Source organism: Lygodium microphyllum, chromosome 25, assembly GCF_053477565.2.
Source record: "Lygodium microphyllum isolate KBCC chromosome 25, Lygodium_microphyllum_v1.1.10, whole genome shotgun sequence".
NCBI lineage: Eukaryota > Viridiplantae > Streptophyta > Polypodiopsida > Schizaeales > Lygodiaceae > Lygodium > Lygodium microphyllum.
In genome coordinates, this window is record NC_141159.1 from 19,030,384 (window position 1) to 19,047,135 (window position 16,752).

Below are 16,752 nucleotides of genomic sequence, written 5' to 3' on the forward strand. Positions count from 1 at the left end.
CGACCAACCTGCACTTATCATTAAAGTTTTCTACAAAACAACCTTTTGCATTGAATCGGACCTGCGACCCTGCTCTACCATTTCGCCAACAGATACTAGATTCTTTGTAATTGATGGCACATGTAATACATCTATCAGACTCTTTGTCTGGCCATCATACAAGGACAAGGGAACCTTTCCAATGTGTGAAATTGGGTGGCATGAATCATCACCTATCTGCACATGACGTGGGTTTTGAAACTCCTACATCTCTCCAAACCATTCAACATGACTGGTCATATGATTAGATGCACCTAAATCGACATACCATACATAATCATGTGTCCCCTTTCCTATAACAACATGCATCATATGCATAGCAAACAAACGCTCATTTTTGTCTTCATTCTATCGTGAAGACCATGCATAGTTTCCTTGCTGCAATTTACCACTGTGAATATCATCCTTCCTTGCATAGCAATGGACTGCAATTTGGCCTATTTTGCCACAATAATGGCAAACAATAGCAGAATTTCCAGAATCTCTATTCCGCCATCCACCTTTTCCTCTAGAGCTCCTTCTACCTCTAAAGTTTCCTCTGCCTCCAGAAACCTGCATTCCACCAAACTATTGATTAAACCTATTTTGGTGGTTATCGCCAGCACGTCCCATACCAGGCCTCTCAAAGAGGATCTACCATGTCCCCTTCTTGAACTTGAGTAAAATGCTTGGATCTGTTCACCATTTCTTTCAAACGAATCACCCTGCATATTGATCTCTTCAGTGATCATGAGAGAGATCAGTTCATCAAAATCTGCAAATGGCTTTCCTACATATACTAAAGTAACAAATGATTTCCATGCCTTCTCATTGTTAAGGCCACTCAGAGTAGATGAAACCAAATCATCATCATCCGGCATTGCATCAATCGTTGCTGCTAAAGCATCTTCAATGCTCCTCACCTTCAACATATACTCATTGACAGACTTTTTTCTTTCTTCAAGGCATTCAACTCTTGCTTGAGTTGAATCTTTTGTGCCTTTGTATTTACTCAAAATATGCTCTCAAAAATTATCCAAGCTGCATGTGAAGTTTCTATATTCCTGATATGTCCCAGCATAGTATTATCAATGATTGCAGATAGCCAGTACATCACCTTTTTGTCTTTCGCATTCCACTCTTTCCCATGCTTTTAACTCATCTACAGTTGGAGGGATACCCAGCTCTGGCTCCTTTTCTTCACCTGAGACAAACTCATAAAGGCCCTTTCCAATGAGGAAGTTTGTCACACGGAACTACCATGAGGGATTGTTGTTTTTGTGAGCTTCTTAATAATGGGATTTCCATTGTTCTCTGCCGTAATTTGCAACTTGTTTGCAGATAAACCTTATGTTTGCTTCCTATAAATACCTCAAAAATTACAGATTCACAATCTGTAACCTATGCACCCATTTTCGGTCAATAGAGTTAAAATCACAGTGTAACCTAAAACTGTTGTCCGCAACCTTGTGGCTCTAAAACGAGGCCTGAAACAGTCTCAGACACCCAACATAACTGTGGGAAAGCCCTAAAGGGCCTATCTGTAGAATATACCGTGATTTGCTTGCACACCAAATCTCACTACAAGGATTTAAACCTATAGTGACGGCGAGTAGCGACGCAGGTAGCGGCGTCACTATTTGTGCAAATAGCAACGCAAATAGTGACTCCACATAGGGAAAAAAAACAAGCCGAAACTGAGCGTGGGTTTATTTCGCGTATTTTCGTCTACTGTTTTGAGAGCAATAACGAGAGAGAGAGAGAGCGACCGTCGTGAGAGAGGGAGAGGAAGATGACTTGCTACCGCCACCGCCGCCGCCACTGCTGTCATTCACGAAGGAGAGGAGGAGCCTTCATCGTGAAGAGGAGCTGCCAAACCCTCGCCATATCTCATCGATGAGTCCATTCTCTCCTTCTTTTGCTTGTTTAGGGTTTAATTCTCTTTCTCTTTTGCTTTTTTAGGAGAGGAAATGAAAGAGAAAGGGAGGGAGAGAAAGAGTGAGGGAGAGAAAGAGAAAGAGCAAGGGAGAGAAAGAGAAAGAGAAAGAGAAAGAGAAAGAGAAAGAGAAAGAGAGGGAGAGGGAGAGGGAGGGGGAGGAAATGAGAGAGGGAGAGAAAGAGAAAGAGAGGGAGAGGGAGAGGGAGAGGGAGTGCATTCTCTCTCTCTCTCTCTCCCTTTTGCTTTTATAATTTGTGTATATATATTGAGAGAGGGGGAGGAAATGAGAGAGAAAGAGAAGGAGAGGGAGAGGGAGATGGAGGGGGAGGGGGAGGGGGAGGGGGAGGGGGAGGGAGAGGGAGGAAATGGAAGAGGGAGGGGGATGAAATGAGAGAACCAGAGAGAGGGAGAAAGAGAAAGAGAAAGAGAAAGAGAAAGAGAGGGAGGGGGAGGGGGAGGAAACGAGAGAGGGAGAGAAAGAGAAAGAGAAAGAGAGGGAGAGGGAGAGGGAGAGGGAGAGGGAGAGGGAGAGGGAGGAAATGAGAGAGGGAGAGGGAGGGAGAGTGCATTCTCTCTCTCCCTCTCCCTTTTGCTTTTCAATGCAAGTTGGCAATTAGACGAAAACGCTGATTGTCTATAGAACACGTACGACGATTTGGCGAGTTTCAATCTGAGATCATTGATCAAGAGATTGCAGATTTTTAGCAAATGGTAATTTGAAGTTAATATCAATCATGCATTGTACTCGCAAGCTAATTGAATACCATATACAATAAGATTGGGTCTTGCTTGTAAATTTTCTATCAGGGAGGTGATGTCTCGTCCCAAGGGGGAGTGCACCCTTTGCGGACAAGTAGAAGAGTACGTGGGCATGCAATGGATGGAGTGTAGGAGCCAATCCACCACTCGCAAGGCCAATCTATACCGTCAATGCTAGAGGAGACAGGCAACCTTTCAGACCTACCTACAATCTTGGAGCCTGAGGTGGAGGCAATGATCGATGCATTGATTCCCATGGATGTCGAGACTTCTGATCCACTTAGAGAGGAAGCATCCATACCATTATATGATGGGTGCCGAGTACCTCGGCTAAAGACACTACTTGTACTCTTAAGTGTGCAAGCAAAATACGGGTGGAGCGATACAAGTGTGGCCGAGTTGTTCAGGTACCTTGTACATATGCTTCATTGATTTTTTTTCAACACTATTATTACAAACATTTGTGCTTTTTCAAGGTGTTTTATGAATTTTTTCAGGTTATTGAAATATCATATATTACCACCTGCAAATACCATGCCTGAGTCTCGTGATGATGCACGACATATTTTATGAAAGCTTGGCATGGACTACAATAACATCCATGCATGTATCAACGATTGCTGTCTGTTTCGAGGAGAATACAAGACTATGGAAATATGTCCAAAGTGTGGTGCTCACAGGTATTGATAGGACTTGGAAGGGCAAAGCATCCCTCAAAAAGTTCTCAGACACTTTTTGCTTATCCCCCGCATAAACCATATGTTTCGTACATCTGGCATGGCGAGCTTGACAACGTGGCATGCGCAGAATAGGTCCACGGATGGAGTTCAATGAATATCAGCAGATTCGCACTTATGGAGCCACATTGACTCTACCTTCCTAGGCTTTTCTCAAGAGCTAAGGAATCTTCGGCTCGGTCTTGCAATGGATGGCATAAACCCATTTGGTCTGCGCTCAACTTCTTACAATGTGGGGCCTATAGTCCTTGTCAACTACAATATCCCTTCATGGCTTTCTACGAAGAAATGACATCTCATCCTTAGCTTGCTCGTCCCAAGCCGCTACAAATGAAAAAAATATGGACGTGTATCTTTTTCCATTAGTCGATGAGCTTAAGATTTTGTGGGAGAAGGGGGTCACTGTGCAAGATATGAGCAGGTGCAATGGTCGGCAGTCAGCCAATATTTGAGCCATTCTCATGTGGAGGATGCATGACTTTTCGGGATTGGGAGAGTACTCAGGTGAGCAAGCCTCCGTTCTCACTAGTAATATCTATATTTTATCTCGTTCAATCAAGTATTTACTAGGTCGTGGTGTTGGAACAGGTCTGGTTACCTCAGGTTATCATGCATGTCCATTGTGCAGGCCACAGTTAGACTCCCGAAGGTCACGGTATCATGGTAAGGTTCAAGCAAGAGAGATGGCGACGAGCAATGGATCCAAACACGGTTGTGGATGAGATGGAGTATTTTAAGAACTTGCAAAGTATTGTTATGGTGGATTACCGTAGCTTCTCCATGATACTATTCGATGTGTAGTGGTTCAAACTGATACTTGGAGAAGCTGGAGAAACACTTTGACAAGGTCCATCTAGATTTCTTGAAATAGATTCCGAAAAAAAATGGATGGATTTGCGCGACACCTTTGTGTTACCGGCCCATTGTGAACAGGTGCATGGACTCATTTGCTTGCTAATTGTATTACGACATGGTTTATGTCACAATGGTTTGAACTCTCTTGTACGTGTTTGTGAACAGATAATCTTCTATCCAAACCCCTGAAAACCTTGATGGTGGTATGTTATACCTTCAACTCCCCGAAGTGTGAGAGTATATGATCATAGTGATGTTCTAAGCATAGATGAAGATAATATACAAATAGAGGGGTTGATATTGCAAGGGGTGGAGGCCGTCAAAAGCTTGGAGCTAGCATTGGCTAACAATGATGGAAATACAAGAGTCCAAGAATTCTTTGAGAATGAGATGGGCTCATTCTTTTGTGGTGACATGTCTATCGACCTTCTAGTGTATGCGGAGTTGTGTCAGGAGATTAACATGGGACCATAGGATACTTCATACTTGGAGCATCCACTTAATTCGTTGACCAATCACTTATAAGGGTACATAAGATATGCATTTTAAGTTAGATTTTTTAAATGATTTATATTACTGTGCTTTGTATGATTTAAATTGATTATTCTAATATCATTTTTTATCTGTGTGGGTGACATTTTCAAGATGAGTCGAGGGATGAGCAATGAGAAGTTACAGGACATCTTCGCACGCATGTCTCCAGACTAGATCACTAGATTCAGAGAGATGGTAGACCAGTAGCTGTCTCGATCTTTGTCAGGGCGCTCTACTAGATCTGCTTCATCGCGATCCGGATGCTTTGAATTCAAGTAGACGATCTCAATGCTCACGACTTTGGCCAAAGGGAGGGAGTGCATTGGGAACAGGGAGATGCTGTAGAGATACAGAGGCAGTGAGCCCGCGGTCGACATGGGATATAGGTGCAACTCCTCGCTCTGGTGGCTTAGGTGGATGCTGTGGAGACATGGACGTTGTGTCTCTGTCTCGTCGTTCAGCTAGAGCTGCATCACCTCCAATATTTGTCACACCTATGGGGACATCTACTCCAGTTACTCCAGCTTTTGTGCATCCATCAGTAGGTGGCACCCCTGTGGATGCCACTCCGAGAGATATTACCCCCGTTGGTACATCGGATGCACAGGGGTCTCTTGGATATGCCCAAGAGCGTGGATGCAGATGGGAGAGGATCCATCTTAGGGAGACTCCTGGGGGTTATGGATATCTAGTCGATAGAAGGTCAAGAGCCATCATCATGAATGAAGAGGGGAGGAGGGTGATGGCTTGCATGACAGAGTTGTGCCAACAAGTTTTTTGGCACAACGTCTTGGATCATTGGAAGAACATATCGGAGGGGAGCAAGGACTACATAGTAGCATCCTTGCACGAGGAGTTTCCGGTGCCAGCCATAGATAGATTCTCTACGGACTGGATGATGGATTGCATGTGTGCATACATGTCACATAGACAATCTGACGCATGCAAGGCTATCAAGAGTGGGGTTGCAAAGCCCGAGTGGTTAGATGCAGATGACTGGCACCGACTAAGGGAGGGGGCTACATATTCTCTAGGACGTTGGAGTCAGCAGTGCAAGGCGGCAAGGGCATGACTCAACGCCGGAGTGGTCCATCATCTTGGGAGTGGCAGCCACATGACATATTTGGAGGACTTTGTAAGTTTTTCTTTTGTTTCTTGTTTATTTTTTTAAAATATTCTTTGTACTGACAATCATGTTTCTAACAGTTAGCATTTTATTTTCTTTGCAGCACTCCATTACAAATCGCGATCTGACTAGCCTTGAGACTCGATATGTAGAGAGGCATGGTCTCACTAAATTGATTGACTGATTGTATAGACACGGCGGCCTTGTAAGTCACTCATCTTTCTTGTCCGTAGTTACCATGAGATATTTGAATGCATTATTGTATGGTGGACTAATGTGTTGTTTCTTTTTCTACAGAGTTCGTTCGATGCTCCTTTGTGGTGGGACGAGCTTTCGGGGGACGAGGATGCATAGCTCGCCCTTGGATCCCTGGAGCTCACACACCTTTATTTTTCAGTCACCTGATCTATGTAGACATTCTCTATGTATTAGTGATATCATGTCATGATTGTACCAATCGCTTTTTATGCGATCTTGTATTTATTTCATGTATAAGTTTTATGATTTCAGTATACATTGTTTTTGTTTGCAAGCGCATTGTAAATAGAAGTATAGAAACTATTTTGTATGGCTCTCATAAAGCAAATAGTGCTGGCAAAAAAAAAAAACCCTGTTACAGTCACTATTAGCATCATTATGCACATCGCAAACTGTCGCTATTAGTGTCACTATTAGCATCATTATGCATGTCGCAAACCGTCGCTATCAGCGTCACTATTAGCATCATTATGCACTTCGCAAACCATCACTATCAGCGTCGCAAATGCTGATAGCGACGCCAATACCGACACAGATAGCGATGCCAATACTGACACTGATAGCAATGCCAATACCGACTGTTCTATGGCATCGCCAATAACGATGCTTTTTGCGACGACGGGGGTAAATTTTGTTGTTTGCATTTTCGTCACTTTAAACATTGATATAAGGCCTATATCTTGTAGTGTCTCACAGGAATCTGAGATTTTTCCTCGACCCTGCTTTCGGTGCCTCCACTAGCACTATCCAAGAGAGAGAGTGGAAGAATGGGAGAGCTTCTTACCTATTGTGCTTGCTTGCTCGAACCTTGCTTCTTCTCCTTCACTTCTGCCTTGGAAATCAACCTCTCTCAATGGCATGGCTCTGATACCATGTCAAGAATCGCGTGATGGGGGGATGTGGTGGAGCTACTATGCCAAACACACATTGTATACACAAGAGGAAGCTCACTCAAGATCACAAGAAGAGAGATGGAGGCTAAAAAATTTTCTTGCTTATTTTTTCTTTTTCTACCATACACTATACAATGTACACAAAGTATAGATAAGATACAACATAAAGGAAAGTGGCCTTCTAAGTCAAACAGTGCATAACCGACTACACTAATCGACTGGCGCCATATCTTTGCCAATTGTAGGTAGGTATAATAAATGAAACATAATAAGTGATAAGTCGGTGGCCATGTGAGTATCATAATGACCACCAACATGCTAATTGTAGAGTGCGGACTCCTCTAGCCAGGCGGTCCATCATCAATGTCCGCACGTGTTGAACTTGCCATCTCAACAAAGAAAAGGATGCTCCATTCCGGAGTATGTAATTGAGAAAAACCATTGCTGATCAATTGGCAACTATTAGAACTTAAGTAGAGGATGAGGATTTGGTTCCAGTGACATTGAATGGATTTGCATGTAAAACCAAGTCACTCGACATGTCTATATCAGTGAGATCTAAGATGCCGAACTTTAATGAGCTAGTCTCATTGCTTATACATGAAGAGATTAATTTGGAATTAGCTACTAGTTCAAGTAGCTTGAAAGGACAAGATGCAGTATTGAATTCAAATTAGAGAGGCCGTAGGTGTGGCGAAAAAAAATTGTTTTGTGGTCAAGGGACTGAACAAAATGTATCTCAGAATATGCAAAATAAGCAAGGACATAATGCTAGAGGTGGTGGATACTCCACAGCAAGGGGGAGATCCAATTTTAGAGCTAGAGGATCCTAGGAGTCACAGATTACGCATGACAATGCAAACAAGGATAAGGACTATCACATTAGAGTGGAAATTACAAAAATGTTGCTAAAGGATGCTAGAAGAAGCAAGCAAATCAAAGAGACATGCAACAGAGTCACTATGTCTCATGTAGTCACATAGAGCATGAGAGTGTTGACAGGTTATTTGCTATGATTTATGTATGAAACAAGGCTACTTAGCAAGAAAAGTTTCATGAAATATGGTACATTGATTCAAGATCATCAAGCCATATGACTCCACATGGGGAGTGGTTTGAGAAAATGAAAGCAAGAACAAATGGCTATGTATGAATATGAAATGACACTCATCATGGCATAGCTCATAACAGAGTTATACAAGAGTTATTCCATTGCTTATGCCTAATGGCAAGAAGAAGAAATTTATGATATTTTACATGTTTTGTCAATCATGAAAAAATATATATTGGTCAAATGGCTGAACAAAATGTGCATGCACGGTTTAACAAAGATGGCTATTTCATAGAGTAATATGGCAAAGATTGCAAGCTAATTGCAAAGGGAAAAAGACATGGAAGAATGTTTATGTTGGATGCAAATACTCATGAGCTAAGAGCTGCAATGTTTGCTCATGATGATGAAGTGCTTGAGACATAGATATCTCGCATAAATGCATTAGACACATAAATGTACAAAGGCCAAAAAACATGTAGCAAAATGATATTGTTTTGGGACTACCAAAGTTCAAATATGCGGATTTGGGACAAGTATTTTTAGCTTGTCAGTTTGGGAAACCAGCATGGTTTCCATTTACTTGACATACATGGAACAACAATAAACCTTTATAGCTTATTCACTTGCATGTATGGGGACCTAATCATAATGTATCTCTTGGAGGGTTTAGGTACTATGTAGCCTTTGGGGATGATTTTAATTAGTATACTTGGGTATAATTTTGAAACATAAAGATAAAGTTCTTGAAAATTTTAGGGATTTTAACCATCAAGCAAAGAGAGAGTTCAATAGTTATGTTTGAGGCCTATGGTGGTCTGATGGTGGTAGTGAATATGTGTCAAAGGAGTTTGATAGGTACTTGATTAAGCATGGGATTAAAAGATAGTTGATGTACAACTATACTCCTTAGCAAAATGGATTGGCTGAAGGGAAAAATATGGTTATTATGGAAGTAACCAGGTGTAACATTTCCCGTGCATAAGAACCCCCCCTTTTAATTTTTTTATAAAATTATTTCAATTTTTTTTACCTCTCTCTCTCTCCCTACCGACAGCATGTCAGGGAGAGAGAGAGAGAGAGAGAGAGGGAGAGGGAGTAAGAGTGGGAGAGAGAGAGGGGGGCATGCACCCCCCAAGTGTAGGGGTGGCGGCTCTGTCTTCCCCGCATGAACCACCCCCTCTCCACTATATAAGGGGAGCCCCCCCTCCCCCTCAGGCACCTTGCCTGACATGCAGCGTCGCCCCCCCACTCCGTCTTCAGCACCACCACCCCTCCTTGCTCCGCGTGACATGCCACGCCACCCCTTGCTCCGCCTGAAACGCTGCCAAGCTGCCAAGACCGCGGCCATCCTCATCATCATCATTTTTGTCATCATCACCTCTCTCAACATGATTGAGGAGGAGGAGATGTTGTTAGGTCCAACTGACAAAAAGGAAGAAACCAAAGAAGCTTCCTAGAAGCTTCCACTAAAAGCTTATTAGGGGTGCTTCACCCATAGATCACATGTAGGGCACAATTTGTTTGTGAAGGGAGTTTCCTTGCGGGAATGAAGGACTACCAACTTGCAAAGAATTTTAGCACACCCTCCACCTGTCCGACTTATTCCCAAATCCCAATTGCAATGGCCCCAAAGCACCACACAAGAAGAGCACGTGTGGGAGCAAGAGGAGCACGTGTAGGAGTCCCCACCCGAAGCACAGGAATCGATAATACCCCTCCTGCGGATGTTCAGGTTTCATCAAATTCACCTTCTTCATTTCCGCATGATATAGGTGCATTAAGTATAAATTCGCATAGGGAAGACTTAATCGCATTGAAAATTTACTATAATTGAGCGCTTTGTTTTTTTTAAAGAAGATCATAGGAATGTTTGAAAAAGTTTAAATTGCATGTCAAGGTACTTATAATTCTTGCACCATCATGATGAAAGGTTGTTGCATTTTTGAATAGATGGTTCATGTGTTAAAAGATGCACTTATGCAATAATGTCTTAGTTGCATCTTGCATATAGGCTAAATATATATTGCGATGTTCTTGTGCATTGGAAGGTTTGCATTGGGTAATTTACAATGCATTAGTGCAATAAAAATCCATTGTGATGACCGTAAATAGGTTAATTCATAGAAGGATGCTTAATTAAAGAATTCACATAAACAACTGGATTCTTATTCGTATTACTTGCTTGGAAAAAAGAAAATATTATGTTTTTATAGCATTGTAAATTTACATAGCATAACTTGCATGCATAAGTAAATGTATGAAAAGAAAAAGGGTTATATTTTATTTGATGAAAAGCATATAGGATGCAATATGCATAAAATGATAGTTACATACAATAGGTTTAGTTAAGTTAAAATGTTGCTTAGTATTGCACTTGCGGAGTTAATCCAATGTTCTCGTACTTAGATCAAGAGAGGGTACTAGGCCTTAGGACACGAATACTAGTAATATTGACAAACAAATGATGTTAAGCGACCAAGCAAGTTGCTTGCAAATTGTCATTACGACCTTAGACTACGGAACAAGGGCAATTCCTTAGTCCAAGATAAATCAATAGGTTAAACTCTAGGTTGGATTATCGATCAAGGCCTATGCCTTAGATATTTGGAGAGGATAATTTCAGACAATCATTGGACTGTTTGATTAGACAATATTACTAGGGACAAGGGGTCCATAAGGGAAAAGGGTGTGATCTTATGGTTCTTATCTTAAAGATTGAAGAGCCAAATGTTAAGATCTCACAAGAAATCCTAGAGCAAAATCAATCTTCAACTTGATGGGACTAGGATTTTGGATTGGGGTCAATGGAACTCCCTCAAAGGTATTCTTGATCAAAGAATTCCATACGACAGGAGATGTAATTCCTCAAGATAAGTACTGCTACCTATCTCATGCAACAAGTCTACAAGGTCATATGCTATTGCAACTAAATCATAAGATGCTACTACTACATCTTAGGCCAAGGAAGGCGAGTTCTAATTGCAAGTTAGTTTCATTAAGAGTTGAGTAGTCGCCCTACTATAACTCTCTCTCTTGGGGGATAATTTGTTAAACTTAGGGCAATTGTGAATTTCCAAGAAGCAAATTGACCAACCAAGGACGACGGGGCTGTCCAAGATCTATTTGACTATAGTACAAGGAGACCTAAGGTAATGATAATTGGGGTTGGTATGGTATAAACCCTAACCCAAAGAAAAAGGGTAAACAAGCAGCCTAGCTTACCAAGCCCTTGGAATCTCGCCAAGTCGCGAATGATCCAGGATCGAATGCTGGGAGTATTCGGTAAGTAGCCTAGCTTACCAAGCCCTTGGAATCTCTCCAAGTTGCGAATGATCCAGGATCGAATGCTGGGAGTATTCGGGAAGAAGGAATCACACCTTAGCAGTTGGTCGTACAAACGACTACAGAAATGATCGTGATTATACACTTAGGTACATTGTTTGAAATTCTTTTCTCAAGGAACTAATTCAAGGCCAAACACTTAATACTTCAAGTTAATATCCTGGAGAGAGAGGCAGGTTCAGCTACCTCTGACTGCCTGCCTAGCGCTATCCAAGGGGGTTGTTAGCCGTGCCGGGTACATGGACTGAAACCATCGCGAGAGGTCTCTTTGTGGGTGTTTCTTGGAGCGGGAGGATGCTTGGGTGCCAAGGGAGGCTCTGGTCATAAATTCCTTGCCTTCGGATCCCACACAAGAGGCCGATGTGACTCGAGATGGGATCTCGAGTCGAGATGGGATCTCGAGGTCCATGTACTAGTTTATGGGCAAAACTTGGAGCAACAATCCCAACGATTGCTAGGATAGCCTTCGAGTAAGATACTTGATGTATTCCAAGACAATGATAAATAAAGATCAAATATTTGGGAAAGAAACTTGCTTGACATTGTTTTTTTTAATGTCAATGCCTAAGTTACATGAAGGAACCTGCGTTTAAATTGATTAATTAAGGAAGCTGCCTTTGCATGTCAAACATAATGTGGTAGATAATTAGATAACTAAGCAACCCGAGGAAAGTGCGGTGGAAGTGACTTGGGTCTGTCCTACAAAAGGGTTGTCCCGGTTAGTTGGGAACTTTTCTCAAAAGACGTGATAACAAAACTGTGAAGACCTAGAGTCAGTAGAGTTAGAATCCCGATTTATGTTGTTTTAGGAGAGCGGAATGGGACTATGCCTTATAGGCAGAGAGGTTGAGCTTTCCATCCCTCTAGTTTCCCATTCTCCATGAACCAAGTGTAGCATAAATGCGCTTCGACTCTGTTGTTTCTACGTAAAGTGGTTCATTGGGAGCTCGATACTAGCTACTTCCTAGAGACTTGGTTGATAGGAAAAAAAAACCTCTGACTTCAAGTCGATCCTAAGTGGGAACGGCCATATACTTCCGCTTCAGGGCAGACTCGGGAAGACCTAGATCGCAAACCTTGTGACATTTCTTACGAGTGCCAGGTGGCACTTTCTCGACTCTCTTCTCGATAGACTGCTAAGACATGTCCCACAAGTGGACAAGCAGACATGTTACAGTTGGTATCAGAGCGAACCAACGAGATTTAAAGATTATAAGGGAGCTTAATGGAGGAAAATAAAGGGAATAAGGGGATAAGCAGGGAAGGGTGAGTAGAATAGAGTAGTGTTTTCTATTGAAAACATTTATTTACTCACTTATGGATGCTAGGTTGCAGAGTCAAGAAGCATGGAGCAAGTTCTTGGTGTTTTAGGTCATGTTCATGGCTGCAATGCATGCTTCGAATTATCATCTGAGGCTTGGCATGACGAATATTCTAGAAACACGTGCAACTCTTTGACTTTGAGTTTAGAACCAAGTGGGGCAAGGCATATTGTAGTGTTAATGAAAATCTTGTCAAGAGAACTTGATTTTTGCTATGAGTTGTAGACGCTAGCCTCATAGAAAAGTAATATAAGTAAGTTGCTACCTCTCTGTACTTCCATGTCATATGTATTCAAACTACATTGGTTCGAAATAACAATATTATTATCATTCTGGAACTATCTCATGCTTGGAGTGGGGCTCAAAGACTAGGAGTGATTTCAATAAGAAGATAATATACACATTGGCTTTCTTAAATGTTAACTGTGGTGTTAAGTGATTAAATCACTTAGCAAAATGCTTTGCTAGTCATATTAACATAATATGGGAACGTATGATAGATGTTAGCATAAAGAATCTTATTGTTCAGACGCAACCCCAAGTATAGGTTTCAAATCGGACTCCTTGCACTAAGTCCAGCTGTGGTTCAAGAGAAGAAGTTCCTTCTCAAAAAAATTAAGCCACCCGATTTTGATGGCAAGGGAAGGACTGTTCAAGCTGACGCTGAGATCTAGATTGAGTCCATGGAGGACTATTTTGAGGCAACAGGAACTGCACTTGCTAACCAAGCCATTCTCGCCAAACTTAAGCTTACACTTTCTTAAGCAATGAAGCTTATTTTCTTAGGTATGATCATATCCTTTCTTACCGATTCTGCATCATGCAGATTCACTATTTTCCTCCCATGTTCTAATGCATTTAAAATATATTTATTAACTTATAATTTACCGTAAAACTCGAGTCTTAGAAAAACTTGATTTTGATTCGCAGGTGTTTGAGACATTAATAGTTCCACTTAATGTGGTCTGCTTCTTTTCCCCTTCCGCATCTCCCACACGCGTACTTCGATCGCACCGGATGAGCTCTCGTCCTCCTTCCTCAAGGTGCGAACCTTGCAAGGAACTCCATAGCCCTTAGAAGGTTCTAAAACCTTTCCTTTCTCTCTCGTTCTATCTTTGCCTAGGGAGCATGCGATGGTGGCGCTGACTGTATCCGTGAGAGTAAGTCCCTTCTTTGAGAGCTTCTCTTCCTCTTCTCTCTCTTCTTCTTCCTCTTCTTCTCTCTCTCTCCTCTTCTCCTTCTTCTTCTTCTTCTTCTTTTCTTCTCCTTCTTCTCTTCTCTCCCTCTTCTCTCTCTTCTTCTTTTTCTCTTCTTCCTCTCCTTCTCTTTCTCCTCTCTTCTTCTTCTTGACTTCTTCTTCTCGGACTCTCTCTTCTCTCCCTCTTCTCTCTCTTTTTCTTCTTCTCTTCTTCCTCTCCTATTTCTCCTCTCCTTCTTCTTCTTGTCTTCTTCTTCTCCTACTCTCTCTCCCTCTCCTTCCCTTCTTCCCTCTCTCTCCTCTTCCTCTCCTTCCCTCTCTTCTCTCCCTCTCCTCATCCTCTTCTCTCTCCTTCTCTTCTTCTCTCCCTCTCCTCTTTCTCTTCTTCTCTCTCTCTCTCTTCTCTTCTCCTTCTTCTTCTTATCTTCTTCTTCTCCTACTCTCTCTCCCTCTCCTTCTCTTCTTCTCTCTCTCTCCTCTTCCTCTCCTTCCCTCTCTTCTCTTCCTCTCCTCTTCCTCTTCTCTCTCTCCTTCTCTTCTTCTCTCCCTCTCCTCTTCCTCTTCTTCTCTTCTTCCTCTTTTCTTCTCCTTCTCTTCTCCCTCTTCTTCTCCTTATTCTTCTCCTTCTCTTCTTCCTCTTCTCTTCTCCTTATTTTCTTCTCCCTCTCCTCTTCTTCTCTCCCTCTCCTCTTCCTCTTATCTCTCTCCTTCTCCTTCTCACATACAGCCGCTCTTCGCGGGGGCAAAGGAGGGTGCTGCTGCCATCGGAGCCCAGGGCCATTGCTATTGCTGCAAAGAGGAGGATGATGTAGAGGGGGGGGGGCGCTCTGACAGTCCACGGGGAGGGGGGGAGCTTCTCCCCTTTTAAGGTTGGGGGGAGGGGTCGGCTGTCTGCCACCACCCACCTGGGGCTACATGGCCCCTTTCCCCCATTACTCACCCTGTCTCTCTCTCCCCTCGCCATGCAGATCGTAGGGGGAGAGAGAGGGCGGATTTTTTTTTTAAATTGAAAATAATTCTCTAAGGGGGGGTTTCTCATGGGGGAGCCCCGGGGGGGGGGGGGGGAGCACAGGGGAATGTTACACAAAAGGGATTTAGGCTTTTGTACTTTTTTATATAAAGTTTAAAAGTGAATGAGAAGCTTATTCTTATGTATGGCCAAAAGTAGCTCTCCTTTTCTTCTTCTTCTTCTTGCTTGAGTTTGTGCTTGAGAGAGGGAGTGTGAGGGAGTGAGTGTGTGAGGGTGAGGGACCGTGGTGGAAAAGCTCTCCATCTTCTCTTCTCTTGCTCCCATCAATGGAGCTTGGAGCATGGAGCTTGACGATCGAGCTCGCTTAAAGCTTGCACTTAGATAGTGGAGCTACCAAAGTTCTCAGGAGAGGAGGCAACGCAATTGGGCATCGAGGTAAGCTCGCTACACTCATAGAGATGGATAGTATGTTGGTTGTGTGAGAGATAGCCATTAGTGCTCGGCTTGAAAGACTTGAACAATAAGCAGTCCATGGGTCTTGGCAGTTGAGCATGAGCTCCTAAAAATATGTTACAATGAGTGTATTTTTATCTATTCAAATGCATACAATCTTTCTATACATGTAATATTCCCGCCATAATACTTCATATCAAGAAAAAAATTCATGCTTGAAATGTTTTAAAATTTACTTCTCCAGTTATCATATAAGTGACCACACATAATTTTTTTATATCGAGTCTTGCATTAAATCAATTCCACAATCCGACATCAGAAGATGCCTCAATGTTCCTAACCAATAAGAAGTGAAGACACCTTGTCAACAATATTATGATGGCTTGATCATAATTTTTCCTACATTATATTTGATTTAGCATTCTCGATTCCATTTAATGCATCAATGATCACATTGATTTTGTAACCGCAAGACAAATCACAAAATGCTTAATCAGTAGATTAAAAACTCATAAGAATGAGCATGATATTGAGTAAGTTAAGTATTAAAGAGTATGGCACGACTTTCCTTTATAAACTAGATAAGTCATAAGATAACTTAGCCAAAAACCACCAGATGATGTCACTTTGAAGAAAAAAAGACTTTTTTTTTTAAAGACAAAAAATCATGACGTTTTTTACACCTGGAGGGAGACAAAGCATTTTAAAATCATCCCCATGCCACCATCAAATAGGTAGACAATCAAAAATAATTTTTTATAAAACTTACTTAGCTCTTGATAAGTAGCCAAAAAAATGAATTGATTGCATGCTTCCCCTCATGGCTATAAATACATCCCCTCTACTTCACAAAGAAAGCAAGAAGGAAGACCTCCTGATGATGGGAAAATTTCTCTACTTCTCTTTTCTATTCTAGCTCAAGCCTTCAAGGAGGAAAATACCCCTCTTCTACCTCATTTCCATTTTCTCTACCCCCTGTTACGCCTTCCTTCCATATAGGCATATCACTAAGCAAAATACTGACAAATTGTTTTTGGACAACCACCAACTCTCCCTGAACTACCACATTAATTTGGCTTGACATCCATGGCTCCATGAGGTCGTAGAAATTCAAAAAGCCCATTTGAAACAAGGAAAGCAAAGAACATAGTTGATGGACAAAATGACGCGATAGGAATTGGTGAAACCCCCGTTATAACAAACATGAGAGAGATAACATCTCATCGGTTTGGAAAAAAATATATTTTATAAGCTTATTGCTATATTTGTCTTTAAACGATTAGAAACGCATTCT